The sequence below is a fragment of the Opisthorchis viverrini genome (genome assembly GCF_000715545.1).
Source record: "Opisthorchis viverrini unplaced genomic scaffold opera_v5_213, whole genome shotgun sequence".
In the NCBI taxonomy this organism is placed as follows: domain Eukaryota; kingdom Metazoa; phylum Platyhelminthes; class Trematoda; order Opisthorchiida; family Opisthorchiidae; genus Opisthorchis; species Opisthorchis viverrini.
Window position 1 is genome coordinate 236070 of NW_008751871.1, and position 17874 is coordinate 253943.

Genomic DNA, 17874 nt, shown 5'->3' on the forward strand with positions numbered 1-17874 from the left:
GGTGATGAACTCGGTGAACAGACCAACAGCCATCTGATCGATTACCAATACTGACCTTTTGTCTTCTAAGACACTGATTATTACAAATGTACATTTCGACAGTCCACGAATAAATTACACATGCCAAGTACTTGACAAGTTATCCGTTTCAGTTGATATGGATTAAGCCAAATTTACTCAAAAACCGATGAACCAAAGTCTAATATGAGTAACCATTCGGGTTTGTGAGTCGTACCAGGTGGTCTCCAAAAAGTGAAGAACATGATCAACTGCACTTTTTGTGATGTGTGTGTACGGTACGGTTTAAACTAACAGTGACTGGTCACCTTAGCAGTAGCGAGAGAAAGCAGTTTGTTTAACAATTCGGTGGACTGCTCAGCCAGGTAACATTCAAACATACATGCATATACAAAGTTACTAACAATAACAGAACGGCAAAATCGTTTGGTTCTGTGAGTTATGTTATATCCAGGTTTTGAATTTAAGATAGTCGTGTCGTACGGAAAAGAGGTGCAAAGGTAATTTGCAGCTGTCTCTGATATCTAATATCACGATCTTCAGGACATCTGCTGCTTATACAGACAGACAGGAGTGGATGTCAGTAAAAGTCAACCGAAAAGTGAAACTCGCCGGTTTTTGCAGTGAGTTGAGCAGTACGCAAAGAAAAAAAGCTTAATCTTCTAAAGTATCATAGTTTTTACTATATACCGGGCTTAATCACACTAGTATAGACCAAATACTAACGTGGATATATCACCACAAGAGACTGACCAAATACGATCTGGCTTGCCATATGAAACTTTAATTCAGCTAGTGGCTGGTGCAGCCACAAATCAATTGGACTCCTCTGTTTTCTCCTCATAAGAAACGTCGTTCGGGAGAATATCAGCCGTCCTGTACCTAGAAATATTGGGTGAGAAGAGATTCAGGGGAAACATACCCATGATCCAACACATGTCAGGCATTTGGTTTTGGCTTCTATAGATAAGTAGGATGACTAGATAGATGCCTCCAGTACTCCAGGCTATATATATTGAACAGCTAAAGATTACTCTAGTTATTCTTCAAGATGAACAGGCCTCAATTTGGTATTCCTCCATGATTCCTGAGCTAGGTAGCGATTGTATGAGCAATCTTCCTCTGGGCCTATGAGTCGTTTTTCCATAAGTTGTTAGTATAATCTCGGCTTCTTACCAAGCGACAAAAATTACACGGTGAACACTTAAGACGCAGGAACACGATTTTTTCAGAGAATGATAAAAAACTTTGCGAAGCTGTCAAAGCTACAAATATGAAAACTAAACCGTCGGAGATAAAAAGATATTTGTCATCATCAGTCTCTCATAAAGGGGATCTGACCGCTGACTATCTGAGTGAGTGTTAACACCACATACTCCAGTTACGTCACTCAAAATGTGGTTCCCGACTACTCATTTAATACACCTGCATCTCAAATAAAATTTGCCGATCGATGCTCAAAGATGTTTGTTCACTCCTCCACCTGCTGTGGTACAGCAAAATACATAGGACGAATGACACAACAGTTGTGTAACGAAATAAAAAACCATAATCCATTTTAATTGACTGGATCAAGGAGGCCTACTGCTACCGCACCGGATGCTCACTAGGCTGACACGAGTCACGTGATTAATTCTGACACCGCTCTCCGGATACTGTAAAAAGCGCTTGTCTGCCTATCAGGATCCGCTTAACATCAATGTCTGACCACAACTGAAGAAATCGCGAATCGCTCCAGCAGCCCAAGTTTGCACACTCAGAAGTCGCTAGTACGTGCACCGAGTCTTCTATAGTCTGCCCACATGACAGCTGTCCAATCAGGCCAATCGATCGTCACTTAAACAGCTTTCACACTTTCACCCGCAGACTCTATTTGCCGTTGTTTTACTTGCACCGTACGCTCGCTTTCAGTAAGCCCTCGATCTGTAATGAGCTGAAAAAAAGACGGAGAATCGGTCAATCTGTGTTATGGATTCCACGTAGGCAATAATAGGAGTGACCCAAAAATCTAAGCCACTCATGGGCTACGCTCAGCCAGAAACCCACTGTAACAGGCCTTCTCTCGAGTCGGTAAAACTTGATCCATTTGGTTTTGCAAGTGAATTGAAATTAGGTTCACGGAGCTGTTGACACAAACCCGAGTATTCTGACGTAGATTGATGCCGTTTCCCCCTAAACCAACAGAAATATTGCAATAGCAAGGCTATTTCCTTCGTATTATTTTGTAGGAGAACGTTCCCTGCATAGAGGAATCAGTATATTAAACACTATGGGAGAATCCAAGATTGTTGGAGACTTTTCTTCCTTCCAGGTGTTTCGACGAAGAAGGGAGCACTTACTAGTTAATGATTGGTTCCAAACAATCCTTGCGAAAGACTTGTTTATTACGAAACCGCGGGTCTGTGTGTGAACAAATTGTTTAAGGTGTGAGCCTTTGAGTTCAACCCGAAACCATTAAATAACGAGTAACTAATTACTCTTTATTCACTGGATGAACTCCATTGAGAACAAAGGACGCCTCCTGGGTAGAGCCATTTTAAACCCAGCTTTACCACAATCAGTCTAACTATGCAACAGACCCAATAGAGGGTAATAAAAAGTTTCCAGCAAAGTTTCCTTACATTTCAGATGTCTCCTTATTGCGTCAGTAAGTCTGACGTACTCTGCTGCACAGTGCAGAGGAGACGCGTTTTACCGGTTGAACTCACGTCCACAACACTCCAGAGCGTATCATAAATGCACAATATCCAAGGGTACTTTGGTTCATTGGGATTTCAAGGGTTAGCTACGCTCACTAAGCATCCTGTTTCTGTTTTGTGGCACGCCGTTTAAATTGAGGGAGAGTTGGTAGCTCGGATAGTATAGCTGAGTATAGATGAGGAGTTGGGTAAAAAATAATCTGTTTTTCGTGGCTGCGTCCCCATTGCAGTGATTTTGATGTTTGAACAAGTGAAAAATACTGAAGTGACTATAGTAAAACATGGTGGTGAAACCCACGAGTGAAATTTTTACTTAAATGAGGAAAATAGGATTTTGTGGTACGATTATCAAGAGGATACTCCAGGTGAACTGATGTAAACTGGAATGAGGTTGCTAAGAATGTATTCTTGACGGTGGGGTGAATAAAGCTATCATTGAGAACTTGCTCACAAAGATGAAATCCCCCAGAAGCGGATAAAGATATCGGGAGAATACGAGTCACATAGTCTCAGCGAGGAAGGGTGTGTGACGTGCTTTACGGATGGGCACACACCGTCCTCCTGGAAGGAAAAAAAATGTACAAATGAGGTGACGGTGGCGTGACATTCTATAATATTAAGCCATTGTGGACACAAGGATATCGTCCACTCGTTTGAAACAAATATATCTGACCTCCACCTGGTTACGAGTATAGCCTCAACAAATGTCAAAGAGATAGCCGGCTTGTCATGATTACTTTAGCTGATGAATCGATGATATTGACGTAACCAGATTGAATTAGGAATCTGACGATCAAGTAAGTTGGATCACGATCAACTGCAGCACCACCGCTCCTGTCATTCTAACCAATCAAGCGCTTCTCATGTTCGGACAAACACTACTTTCATGCCTTTCAAGCCTGCCTTTAGTTTTCACTACATGAACCTCAACACAACTGCAGGTGAATTGGTGACTGTGACCTGATTTTTTGGAGATCAGCTGTAACACCATGGCCCTCGCTTGCAACAACAGCCGTCTGAATAGTGCAGCGTGACAAGTTTGTTTGAGGCGCCCACACATGATCATGATATGCTCCTATGCGCCAAACAAAAAAGCACATCTTTGTTGCTTTCAACCTTACCACAGCTGAAAAGCACACGTTATTATTTTAATAATTAGTTCTTTGTGTTTTCACGATGATTCCCAATTCATGCGCGGGCATATCTCGTATGCAGTATTTTTCCAGCTCGATAGATTAACGTCCGATCTACTGACCATGCATATCATGTAGCAGAGGGCTGTTGAAGTTCATTGAGGCTACGATCATAACCAGGATAAGGTCGGACGTGTGTAAAAGGACAGGACGGTAGCGTGTGTCCACTATGGCTTGATATTACAGAGTGTTCCGCCACCGTCACTTCATCTGTGAATTTTCGATTTCCAAGAAGTTGATAAATTTACCGTCTGTATAACACGGTACAAGTTTGTCCTCTCTGAGATTACGGGACATGACGCAATTCTGCACAGATTTTGTTTTTGTTATGTTCTTTTTTTAACGATATTTTTTGTGCCCCCTGCAAAGCCCAAAGCCCTCGACGGACAACTATTTTCCCGGTTCTATTTCGACTGGTATCAAACAATTCAGGGACAACGGTTCTAAGTCATTTCAGTGTCAGCTGCTCCGGCGCTGTATGGGACTTCAGACCTCACTTCTTGAATCATACTTGAACATAATGGGCATCACCGTGAACCACCTAAGGAAACCAGTGCTCCCGGTCAGGTGTGAAACGTATGCGTATTTTTGATGCCATTCAAGGCTCTGTGGATTGCTGGCTCAACCAACCGGAGATTAAAATATACCGGTAAACAAGGCGAACTCAGAATCGAACAGTAGCTTCGTATTTACGAACACATTCAATCGCAACGTGCAATGCTAATCGACAAGCTGATGGTTGGCTTAGCTTCGAACAATCCACCGGGTATAATGAATTATTTGTCATACAATTACAATAGGACTGACTGATGTTTTCACCGAGTGATTGATTGCCACACACGTCGCTTAAGGTAACTTGATATCTTAACCCTTCAGGTCAGCAAAACTAGTGCAGTGTTCGGTATATTGTAACGGTGTGATACTGCCCCCAGTAATGTTATGAATATTGCCGTACAACGGTACAACCCCAGCCAATGAGGGTGCCCGGTGCTAGATGACAATAAGTAATATTTTATTTCAGGTTACTTCTCAGTTCACCTCGATCAAGGCCCTGGCGGAAACGGAAGTTCGTACCATAGCTTTGGTACGGTTTCAAGTTTCCGATTCTTCATCTGAAAGCAAATAAATAAAGTATCAATTAATAAAATACTAACTCATGAATTAAATATGTTTGCGTAATTCCGCATTTCGGAATTCCGACGGTTGCAGTCACCTGCGGCTTACTGACCAAATATGTGAGCTGGACTGTTATTGATCCAAATGACATTAGTAGTCAGAACGGTATTGCTGTGATATTGTCAAGACAGTCATTTGATCCATCTAGTGTTTCGACTGATAGTATTTAACCATGATCTTCTGTAAGATTTGACTTATTGTAAATCAGGGTCCACTTGATAGCTACCACACAGTCAGCTTTCGGAAACTTGTAATCACCACCAAGGTCAACCTGAAATTGATGCCCATTTCAGTTCAGACTAGTTAACGTAAGCACATGAGAGGTATATTACGAAGGGAGTAATCTATATGAAATCTAATGCGACTTCCGTCGATCTTAGAACTTGGAATAACGGAGGGGACTTCCTCTCTTCAAAGAAATTGAGATTTTTTGCTGCAACGTATGTTTTTATGGAACTAACACACATAAATCACCAAGTTTGGCTGTTTGGAGTTTGAAAATTGCCGCTCTTCGTGTTTCGAACTAGCGTGCTAATTCTGCGCGGTGCTCTCCTCATTCATAATAATCCTGGTTGTTTAGGCATTAATGTTACTACTGTGAAAGCGTGTCCATGTAATTGGCACTAATCAAAAGTTTCAGTAGGATATCTTGAGAGGACCGACTGGCGTCTTGAGTGAGAAAACCAAGTGAGGTGGTTTCTGTCCTCTCTATCGCACCACTAATCAGCCGTTTGTGGCCAAAAGCTTAATTGTTCAACCACTGATCAGAAGGTTGCGGGTTCGAAACTCTTTGAGTTTCATGCTAATTCCCAATGAAGACGAAATAACTTTACAATCCTTCTTGGCCTTTGAGCATAGATTGACTTTACTGACAGGACGAAGTATCAATTAAAAATGACCAAATGTCTTTTCACCAGTGTACAAAGTTGCCAGTTCCCATGTGCCTATTCACTTGCCTCACATTGTTCTTGATTGAAAAATCTATGTAATCCCACAACCAAAAAACTGCAATAAGCCCGTGTTCCGAAGGTAATCTGGGCAAAGTTGATAAAATGCATTTTGATTTGCTTCAAATTTATCTACTCGAGGGTCGTCCCAGTTGGCAACATAGTAGAAATAGAGTAATTCATTTTCTTGACAAAATATGTACGAGGAATTCGGTCGAGTCACTCTTTAATGCCAGTGTAATTTGTAAATGAGTTTACTTTGCTGGTCTCGTGTCTATGTAAAACACAGGATTAATCCAAACCCAGAAACCACGACTGCTTGATGAGCTCGCATTGGGCTGTCGGGGGGCTACTATCATCCTTATGAGTAGTACTACGTCGAATGCAACCTTGTTTAATCCTAGTCAATAGCTCAAATTTGGGAGGTTTTATAAAAGAAACTAATGGATTTTTGATTATTTTTTGTTGACTCTTCATGAAAGAGAAGGTTTAGTTTGGTGGTTCGGAAAGGGTTTGTTGCCCATGTTTTCCGGGCCAAACAGATATCACGCAATTCCAATGTACAAGTAGAAGCTACTCAACGTCGGATTGTTTGTAATATGTAACGGAGTATCTTCAGTGGGACAAATAAAAAAATCTATAAATTCCTGCATTATGTTGCAGAAACAAAGAAAAAAATTGTGAAATATGTTTGCACACAATCGATTTATGCAGTTACTACTATCGAATAGAGCCCACAACACAACATGAACCTACAACATCACTCGATGAAAAAAAGTGGGATGTGTTGGCTGAAAGGTTAAAGTAGGATTTTCGATCACAATAGTTTTTCACGGTTGAGTGTAGATTTTCAATTACACTCGAAGCCGTTGAGGCGACTATCTACCTAGTTGTCGTGTAACGTTTACTCTCCATTGACAGTGAAGCTGAAACTTAAATGTTGAGAAATGGGGCCATTCCAGAAAGTCATTTCAACATTCCTCTTAGAAGTTTCAAATCGCCAATCCATTGAATAGGAGATCATGTGATTTGCACTTTCGCCGATCTCTTGTGAGTGGATACAAATGGTCATTCCTGCATATGTTGCAGAAACAAAGAAAAAATTGTGAAATATGTTTGCACACAATCGATTTATGCAGTTACTACTATCGAATAGAGCCCACAACACAACATGAACCTACAACATCACTCGATGAAAAAAAGTGGGATGTGTTGGCTGAAAGGTTAAAGTAGGATTTTCGATCACAATAGTTTTTCACGGTTGAGTGTAGATTTTCAATTACACTCGAAGCCGTTGAGGCGACTATCTACCTAGTTGTCGTGTAACGTTTACTCTCCATTGACAGTGAAGCTGAAACTTAAATGTTGAGAAATGGGGCCATTCCAGAAAGTCATTTCAACATTCCTCTTAGAAGTTTCAAATCGCCAATCCATTGAATAGGAGATCATGTGATTTGCACTTTCGCCGATCTCTTGTGAGTGGATACAAATGGTCTGTGCACATTTGCCACACTGCAAGCTGGCCACCCTAATTATGGACGTTTACTAGCTAATCAGACCTTCACCAAGGCTCTAAGGAATCATACAGTTTGATAAAAGTCTTATTAAATGTAAGGAATCTCATCTGGAACAAACATCATCGATTCCGAAATTCTAATACCTCAGCTGTGCCTAGTTCGTACTGATCGTACCTCTGTCGAACTCCCTCAAACTTTAGTGGCGCCGCTCCATGGCTCAACCATCTGTTGCTAAATACAATCTATTAAACTTCTGTCGTCAAATCACTCTGAAATTCGTCTGATTTTAATACATTCTTGAGTTTTCCACTCTTCTTCAGGATGCTCCGACTAACATTACATTGAGGAATATGCACCACACAGGAACACACATTACAATGCTTATACACACAAACCAGGCATTTATGTGTCTCCGGCTTGGATAACATGGCAGATGTGGGCAAGCGGACTCTATCACAGATTCGGAAAGCGGTTTTTATACATGATATCTAAAGAGACACTAGAAAAATGAGAGAGGTATTTTAGAATTTACTGATTAAATGATCGGGGCGTTGTTTGGTCGCACGTTAACCAGTGTTTCCCTCTCCCAAAGCTTATCCAGAGCTACAGTCTGCTGGTGTCAATACAATCACAGTGAAAACGATAGCAAAAACACGCATAAGGAATTACACTGTTTGACGAATTTTATCTGAGTCAAAAATATTTTCACGGTCGATCAACTATCAGTGCTTGTGGATGAGATTTTTGGACTGTCAATAGGGCGACTGGCTACTATGTCCATGACACTTTGATTGATGTTTGTGCCCTTGCTACTGACTAGGTCGTGTATGCAGCAAGTCACCTTAAAGAGAAAAGTGAAGCGACTGACGATTAGTTGGGACAAACCGGTATGAAGACCGGTGTGGCATTCGCTTACTCTCGACCAAACCAGCCTTGAAACCTGCAGGGGACTAAAAAATTAGATTGAACAGCCAATTTATGACTGGATACGTCTGCCCTGTCAACTACATCCACGCCAGTAAAAAATATGGGCAATTCGGTATCCCAAGCCTCAGTACAACCGATACAGCGTGAAGGCGTATAGAAAAGCTACTGTATACAAAGTCCCGAATACGGTTAATTATTTTGCGTTTGGCACAACTGCGCGGTATCTTAGCCTTCCGACCCGAGTTCAAGATGTATGGACAGTGTGTGACCTTCAAAGGAGACGTGATTGCGATAGATATGAGGTGATAGCCTGCACAACAACGCTAATCGTTGTGACAAGCGTGAGTTAGTGGTCCGTTCTTTTTGCAAGTGATGTATCCTAGGGTAATTATCTGCAATATCCAGCTGTGGAGCAACCTACTGAGGGGTAGATTTAAAAACACCCAAACATTTATCGTGGAAACTGTGGCACGTTGATGAGTTTGTTACACATTCTGCGGTTCCGTTCACGCATGATGCCCAAAACTCTCGTCATGATCGATTTTCAAAGGGAACTTGGAAACGTCTCTGTCACCTGGGAATTACCGTCAACAAAGAGCTGAGTGTATTTACTTATCAAGCCTAACCTAGTCGTTATTTGGAAGTGTCCAACAAAGGTGATAGACGTGAGCACAGTTTTCACTGGGCGAAGAATGCTTGTGTGGAATGAGAAAATGCAGAAGTGTAGTGCTGATGGATGTTGTGTGGCTGTTGTCTCAGCTCCATGTTTCATCGATTGTGATGTCAATTTTCTGTTCAAGAACTGATGATCAATTCATCTAGAGGTATCAGTCCCCCAAGGCTATTATTGGATTGGAGCTTCAAAAGGTCACCATCGGTGACATGTGTTTGCTTACCATTTGGGTCTCTCTGCGTAGTTAACACAGTTTTGTGGGTGGTACATGGCGCTGTGTACTCATTCTTGCCGCTCACCTCACACTTGAGCCTGTACGATGGACACCTTGGTCTGATGTGCGAGTTTTGACTGTGCTGGGTCCTACGGCGTTTTAATGAGAGCTCAGCATTGCTTTCCCTTTCTTCATTTACTAAATTTTACACACGTGTTTTCATTCCGAACATTCTCACGCGTTCTGGAAGTCATTTTGGCTGGCTGGTAAACTATTGATGGCGTACCTTGGAATGAGACACCTCCACTTTTCTTCTAATGTTATGATGTATATCCTTCCACGTCCATTACTCGCACTTTTAAATATTTGCTATCATGCCATCCAAAATTGAAAGACAAACAGTATAGTGATATCTAGTTGCAACAAAAGCTTTTTCTGAACACGAGATTCTTTCCAGACGACGGAGTGATAAAAGAGACTGTCATGAGGGCAGAAGGGAAAGGCGAGTGGAAATTGCTTTGTTGTTTACATTGGAATTCGTTCGTGCCAGCAATCATTTCGGTGTTATTTTCAACCTGGTCAGCTAGGGCCATTGATGACAGACTCTTTAGTCCAATGGATATCGGCCTAAACCGGCTGAAAGTGCCTCCATAACAAACCCGAAAAAGAAACGACAATGCTTTGTGCTCGCTTAGGTCGTATCATACTCAACAAAGTTTCATGGGACGTGCTGTTCATCTCTAAATTCTTTGAAGTAGGTAGGGTTCAGGATCACAAAGCAGTTTGAAGATGGTTGGATGAAAGCAGAGCGTGGTGTGGTTTTCTATACTACATTCTCACACACCTTCAAGGAAAGAATGTCGAACTGGCATCTGGAGGCTAGCACACTTGACCACACGTGAATAATTTTCATTCCATGTTTTCGGCTTATCTGATATAAGCGTACCCCCAACTTGAATAGTGTCAAGCAGTTACATTCGACTGCCGGCATATCAACTTTTTTACGATGCTGTTCGCTTAGACTGCACCCTATCTACATGATGAGTCATGGATGTGTGATTATCGGCCGTATATTTTACTAATGTATTGCTTATATACGTGCAGCCTCATTTTCCCGTCCGACAAGGAAAACTGGATTATCCTAACATTAGTTGACGACAAAACAACCGAAAACGCCTGCATCAGATCACAAATGATACCTAGATTTAACAATAAATCAGTAGGTCGCAGAAGAGTCGTTTCTATGAAGGGAGGGTAACACGAGGATTACCGCACACTGGGATGACTGCAATGTTCTATTAGCTCGTTGGCTGAGTTACTGACAACTTGCAATGTGTGTAAAGTCCCGTCTCGAAACTCGTGCCAAGGCAGGTATGTTAAAGTGTTAGGCTTTTGGGAAACGAAAGTTAATTTATACGGCTTATCTTGCAAGTCTGAGTGCTGCCCAAGGCCTGATTGTAGGGTTTATTCACACCAAAGGGTCGTTGTAATACATGATAAACTCCACAATCCGGCTAACTAAAGCTGACGTGCGTTGCTGCTAGTTTTTGGAGTGGCGTTACAAATTTTCTGATTGATTACTGGGTGGTGATCGGAGGCCACAAGATTTCTATTAAGAATTTGGAAATCCGCTAAATTCTTCATTAGTTGGCATTGTTGAGAGTTGAGTCAACATGTAAACTAAAGTTCGTGAACGTGCTTCAGCATTTTATGAAAAGATACAAAGCGCTATAATCCACCGCATGAGGTGTGCGAAATATTGGTTCAGTCTTCCTTGTAACGTTTTTTGTATGGCGCTCACCACCTCGGGCGCGTTATGACCCGTGTTTGGTTTTGACATTCGGTTAGTTGCATACAGCCCAAGAGCTAGAGCAGCTTGCGGTTTGAAACCAGTACATGTTAGTCAACTTTTCTGGATTGTTTTGCCCACTTACCCTAACAATGTATCGTTTTCCACACCCAGCACTGTTGTAATCGCTAGAAGTTACAAGCAGTTTGAGCGAACCTATCGGGTTACAAAATACTGGTGGATTTCGTATGGAGGTGCGGATATTTAGCCACCCTCATGATTAGTCAAGTGATCTCGCCATAATGTGACTTTTCTTTGCAAATAGCAAACATTCAAAGGAAGGAATTATAAGAACAGCAGTCGTTATAACGGGCTCACTTTAGGAGAGAAGCATCACAATTATAGACATATAGATCTGAGAAAAGAGAATCAGTACCTTAAATGGCAAAAGATTTCTACATTTCGTTATGCTTGCATCCGGGGATTCTGCGTTTTGCATAGTAGCGGCCATCAGTTTTGTAGCCGTTTGTTCTGAGGAAGATGACCGTTGTTTACACCCGGTCTAAAGATTCTTTTCAGTACAGCTTTTCCTGCCACTCGGGATCGCTTAGTCTGGAACTAAAATGTCAGCAGGGTTGCAGCTGTCGTTTGTGACGGTTTTACGAATGTCTAGCTGGGCAGAGTACGAGATGCGGGTATCTTCCGGATTTCTTGCACAGGTAATGCGGGTCATATATCTGCCTGAAGCAGAAGACGTTGAATAATTAACAGGTTAAAATGTACGTTTTTATGAATTAGATTTGGCGAGCTAAAATACTTTAAAAGTAAATTGCAAAGAAGCGGTGCATACAGATCGGTGCTCCTTATATTTGAAAAGGAGCGCGAATCTATCGCTATTGCGTAAGAAGTTGAGCATGTTGCACTTAAGTCGGGGGTGACTAAGTTGTTCTCCACATGTTACGCTGTTTCTTATCTATAACGGTAACACAACCTCGTTTGCGTTACTTCCTTACGTCCCTAAATGAAGATGCATAGGACTTTTTGTTTAAAATGACAGAAGTTAGCGAAAGCCTATTGCCGAGTTGGTTCCGATTTTGAAAAGCATTGGATGTTGTTGAACACCAGTTTTGTGTGGTCGTCTTGGTGAGATTTTGATGAACGACTTTATTAAACCGTCATCATACGGTCTAAACCGACCACCGTTAAACACGTCTTGCTACTGATGTGGAAAATTAGTTTTTAGTACGAGATCGGGCGTCTTATTTGTCTTCATTTGATGCTGCTGTTGTGGCTCGGCTGATGAATTCGGCAATACCTCATTCTGTTCCACCAATGGTCTCATTCCATCTAGTTTTTACCGGATCATTGTATTAGGATGATTCTTTTGCAGCCTGTCTGAAAAATAATGACCGTCCACTCGGGCGTTTCCACATATCTCTAGATCAGCCAGCTGATTTGAATCAGTTAGAAGTGGGCTTAATCCATCATTCCTTAGCCTGGTGGAAGAAACGCCTAAAACGTTGACAGGAGAAGCACATGGATAACCAGGAATAGCATTCCATCCATAGAATCTTCCGGACCCAAGTATACATCGTATTTTCCCAAAATGTTTTAACTAGCAAAGACGAGCGTTAAACACGAGTTGATTGCAAAAGTGTGACGAATTCACCAGGAAGATATTCTCATAACAAATGTAGAAGTACCAAGCCTTGGGCATTGTGAAATCTGAGCCCTTCAAAATAATAATATTAATAATGATAATAACAATATTTATTAGCAGCTTGTCAGAGTGTTGCTCCTATGTTCGACACCGATTGCCTTGTCCAGCAGTTGAATATTAGTATAACGAGCGGGATAGACAGTTAGCTGCAAATTAAGAGACTCCAGGGACTTTTACCTGTATCGTCCGTCGCAACATTTTTCTAGTGCACGGTTATTGCTAGCGCATACCAGTACAGGATTTCACAGCACAAGCAAGTAAAAGGTTCGTATTTTCTTGTTGCCTTTAAAGTGGCCTATCTATCCTATATTCTACAGTGTTTGAATACATCTTGAAATGGCTGGGGGAATTAATCTCTCAGCCTCGAATTTGATTTCGCACCGAAACATATAATCATTGATCGCGAGAGTTTTGATAACAATCGTTGCATTAACCCCCACAGATTGTCTCAAAAACTGAGCCTCAAGCCTCTGGCAATTTCTGAGACATACTAATTAAGACCTATCAATCGGCAGCACGTGCACAAAAGGTTCTGACTCAGACCTTGTGGTTGCCATGGCACTGATCATGTGACCGATCTTGAGCTGCTAATGAGTGCCCGTCTTACAATGGTCATTTTGTCTTGTAGTACGATCCTGAGTGAAGGTAGTAATGGTGACCAAGATGTCAAAAAGATCGGGAGTTTCTGATGTAATAGTAGTTTAACCAGACAAAGGGTTATTGTTGCTACAAAGTGATGTCGCTATCAAGTTCATCCACATGTCAACATTGAGCCCTTAGATAAGTACTAATAAAATGCACTTATTTGCACACCAATTTGGTTTTAACAAAACACTCAACTAAATCCCTACAAGTGAATATGCTTTTCTGGTGTTTCAACGGGCACGCCATTCGATATATCGCAGTATAAGTTTTCTTGGAGCAAACGGCTCATTAATTTGCTAAAAATCCCTCATCAGCTCACTACAGGTTTTGCGCTTCTTGTGGTTTTTCTTGTGGGCGCATTGCCCGAGCTTCCGTCAACCTTATGTTCTATTCCTGGCAGAATTCAAATTCATGAAGTTCGTACAATTTGGGTTCACTCAGAGCAGAAGATTGATGGAAAATCGGGGACGGTGCCTACATAATGACTCCCAAGTAGAGCGAAACCAATGATTTTCAGAAACCTCATTAGTAGTTTCCTTTAAAAGCGATTAAGCACCGACGCGACCACTTTAAACATACAGGAATAATATTAATAAGATAGTACGGGTGCAGTAATGGCATATTGGGATACGATTGATTTACCGACCAATGTAGGCTCATGACTCATTTTATTTCACCACCTCCTTGTTGTGACAATTTCCGAATGCCCCTCGATGGCTTCTCTAGTGTAGATTTGTGGTAGGGCTAGCTTGTAGCTTTCTGGTCTTAACAGTGAAGACAAATCATCCATGTGTTTATCAACGCTGGTACTTATTCTGAACTAAAAGTTGAATACAAGAGTTCTGTTAGTGCACCTTTTTGTTCACGGAAGGGTAAAACAGGTCTAGTCTTCCAAATTGTCTGTTTTGCTACTACCCAACTATCGATTTCAGTGGGCAAATGGTTGGTTCGTGTGACGATTGTCCTTCAAGAGCCCACTGGCGAGAGCGTCCTCTTCCACTCAGGGTGACTGTACACTATTCTATAGCAAAACGCATCATACACTTTCTAGTAAGATGTTCACTTGAGTCCGCTGGAGTTGGGTAGATACTCAAACGTGTTCTACATGGAGGATTTCATTCACGATTTCATTCAGAGAACTACGTCCAGTCGTCAGCCAGGCATCATACTCTGAGTGCGTTCTTGTTATCCTCGTATTATAAAACTAGCTGTTCGTGGAATGCAAACTGTAGATACAGTTGTCGAGATATATCCGGAAGGAAAATTAAGCAGCAATGGGATATTTCACTGCACCGCTAGTGCAACACCTCCGAAGCGTGCACTCCCCCAGGGTGGACGAATGATCCCGTCAGCGGCCACTGTAGACGGGCTGTATCCTGTTGTAGGAGGGTTGGCCTTTTTATGCTTTACGGCAACTTAATGTTTGATGCTCTCGCAGCATGATTCGCCTAAAAGACTGAAGGAATGTGTCAGCGACAATGAAAAAATTGTCTTAGCTAGGATTGAACTTGAGGCCCATCACTTCCAGACACAAACCATTTATCTCTTTTTTGTATTTTGAGCGAATTCATGCAGCTTGATTATCTTTTTTGATGGATAATAATAACGTGCACAGCGCAAATTTTGATACTTCAGTGCAGTTTGTTTAGAAGGCTCACCATATGGAACCAATCACTTCCTTCTCAGACACCTAAAATCGGACACTCAGCAATTATTTGGTACATTTCAAATCTTACCAGGAGAACACTAGGTATATGGTGGGTTCCGCGAGTGATAGAAGAGACGTGTCTTCTATTGATCCTAATTTTTCTCACTGCAAAGGCAGGCAGCTTTGTGCAGCAGGAGTGCTATTAAAGTGTGACTTTTGATAATTAGCCAGTGACATCTGATTTGGAGCTGAGTAAAACATATGCTGGTAAGAAGATTGGCACCTCGTGATGTGGTGCCATCAGTTACATCTTGTGAATTCACCATTTTTGGTGGACTGCTGAACGCACCATGTGTACAGGTTACTGTCGGAATTGTGGCGAATCGAAATGATTTGAGCGCTAATCGATGGAAGCAGCGTTAATCGAGAGATATTTTGCTGTGCACACCACGGAATGTTCGCATACGCAACACAAGGTACGGCACATACACGTATTAGCACATACCTAAAAGACTAAAAATCGCCTGAGTCTTGGTGCTCTACCACCTAAGCTGTTAATGATACCGGAGAGATTGCTGATTGCGGAGGCGTGTGGGTTCGATATGGAATTGTCAGTTCCCTTGTTGTTCACACTATGAACTGAACCGAGGGAAAGATAAATTCACACAACTGCCTAATTTCTCAGACATCATTCACGCAACTGAACGTTGGTGAATGAATATGACGTTCGAGTGCTGATTTGTTAGATTTCACAAAACCTTCTACTGTTTATGGCAACCCATAATATTTTATTTGTGGGAAAAACTTTAGAAGCATGCCGCATTCCTCAAGACCACGAGAAAAGTGAAGAAAAAAGTTGTAGCTGTCTGCTGTGAACCGTATGTATGTAAAACGGGGGATTTCAGGATACATATCCAGAAAACCATAGCTCACTAATATAAAGTGCATGGAACAATTCAGCCTCGTTTCCATAGTTATGCTGTGGTGTTTTGGAAAGCAAAACCGCAGACCCCTTGAGATTTCATCCCTACTAATATCCATCCACAGTGGGTTACAATAGTCACAGAAAAGGCATGGACATCCGTTTGTTCGCACAACTTATTGTTTTTCGTGCAGTCTGGTTCTGTCTATACATACCTTGTTACGGTGGGCGCGGGGAGACCAACAGCCTGTATTCTAAAACTCTACTATTCAAAATATTCTTTGATTGCCTAAACTTTTCACACTACCCATAGTGTTGCTGAAAGGTCTTCGGTAATCTACCATGCGTTTCACCTTTATTGGTGCTCATCCATTAGATACAGCTCACGAGTTTCCCTCAACCTTATGTTCTACTTGAACCCGCATAGGATGGAGGCCGGCAGTTACTCCCATTCGGCTGACGAATTCGTTTTGGATGGGTGCAATTCATTCAGTTGAAGCGGGTCATCGTAAATGGGAGATTTAGCTGGTTTCATGTGCGTCTCCCATCAAAACCAAATCCGTGTGCTGATGAGAGTAACTGTCATTATTTATTTATTTTCAGTAACTGCGGTTGTTCACTCGCACAACACGCACCTGTAGGTGAGGGGTTATGCATATATACATGAGGAGGCTTAATATTTTAGGTTTGAGCTTCGGAAACGTCGCGAGGTTTAACTGGATACTTTGTGTTAGCCCCTGAAATGCCCAAAATCCATACTGCAAGGCAAGTCCTTAGTCATTTGTTAATAGCCGTGCTCCACAGATTGCCAAACCAGTAACAAAGAACGTTCGCTCACGTGGATCAGATAAATGTAGTGATGTTCTGAAACATTTGGTGCGCAAAGAGGTTGTTCATGACGTGTTTGCGGTAATTTGTATGAAAGCTTTCGAAAAAGTTTGGTGACAGTCGGTAGATTTATGAAAGCTCTTAGGAAGGATCGATAATAGTTCGATAATAGAAAACTTTCGGCAATTTAAACAGGCGGAGAAGCTGACCTGATCATTTGCTTAGCCTTGTAAGTTTGACGCAACCTACGCGGGTAGTTCGAGGCTGTCATTGGAAAACTACTTAAATCACCTACGATCGTGAGTTGTAGTGTAAGGTGAATGTTATTGCTTCACAGTACAAACGAGCACATTCTTTCCCCGGTCGTATTCATTTTCAATAGCGAGTGCGTGCAGATTATTTATTTTCACTTTTGAAGTGCATTTATTAGCGAGCCAAATGCGCTCACTCGTGTGCCCTTTCAGTGGTGGTATGTGGGCTTTGAAGTCTGCCGCTGCTTAAGCTGGTTTGTAGGCTCCGAATTGTTTATAAAACCAAACCGGTACAATTGATAGACGTTCTCAAACCAATGCTTTACCAGTACATTCGTCGGGTGAATCATATATACAAGGCCTGTTTTGTCTGGCTTGAACTTGCTTGGTACTTATAATCTGATGACTGGTCTTTCTGATAGGAAAGCTTGAAACAGGTGGGTGCCAGTGTGTCATCACTGGAAAACAGTCTGTCCAGCAAACATTGCTGCCAACTGGATGCGGAAACTGTATTCGGTTAACTCTTTGTTATTGCAAGCGGGGTTAAGGCACTGGGTGGGCCAGAATTGGCAAAGCCTTTGCTCACTTAGACTTGCCTACTGAACCCAAATAGGAATGTTTCCAAGATAGTGAAAAAACAGTAATAAAATTTAGTTCGGTAGCCTCCCATCATTGAATTGCATCCAGTTGAATGGTTTGTTGTCTGC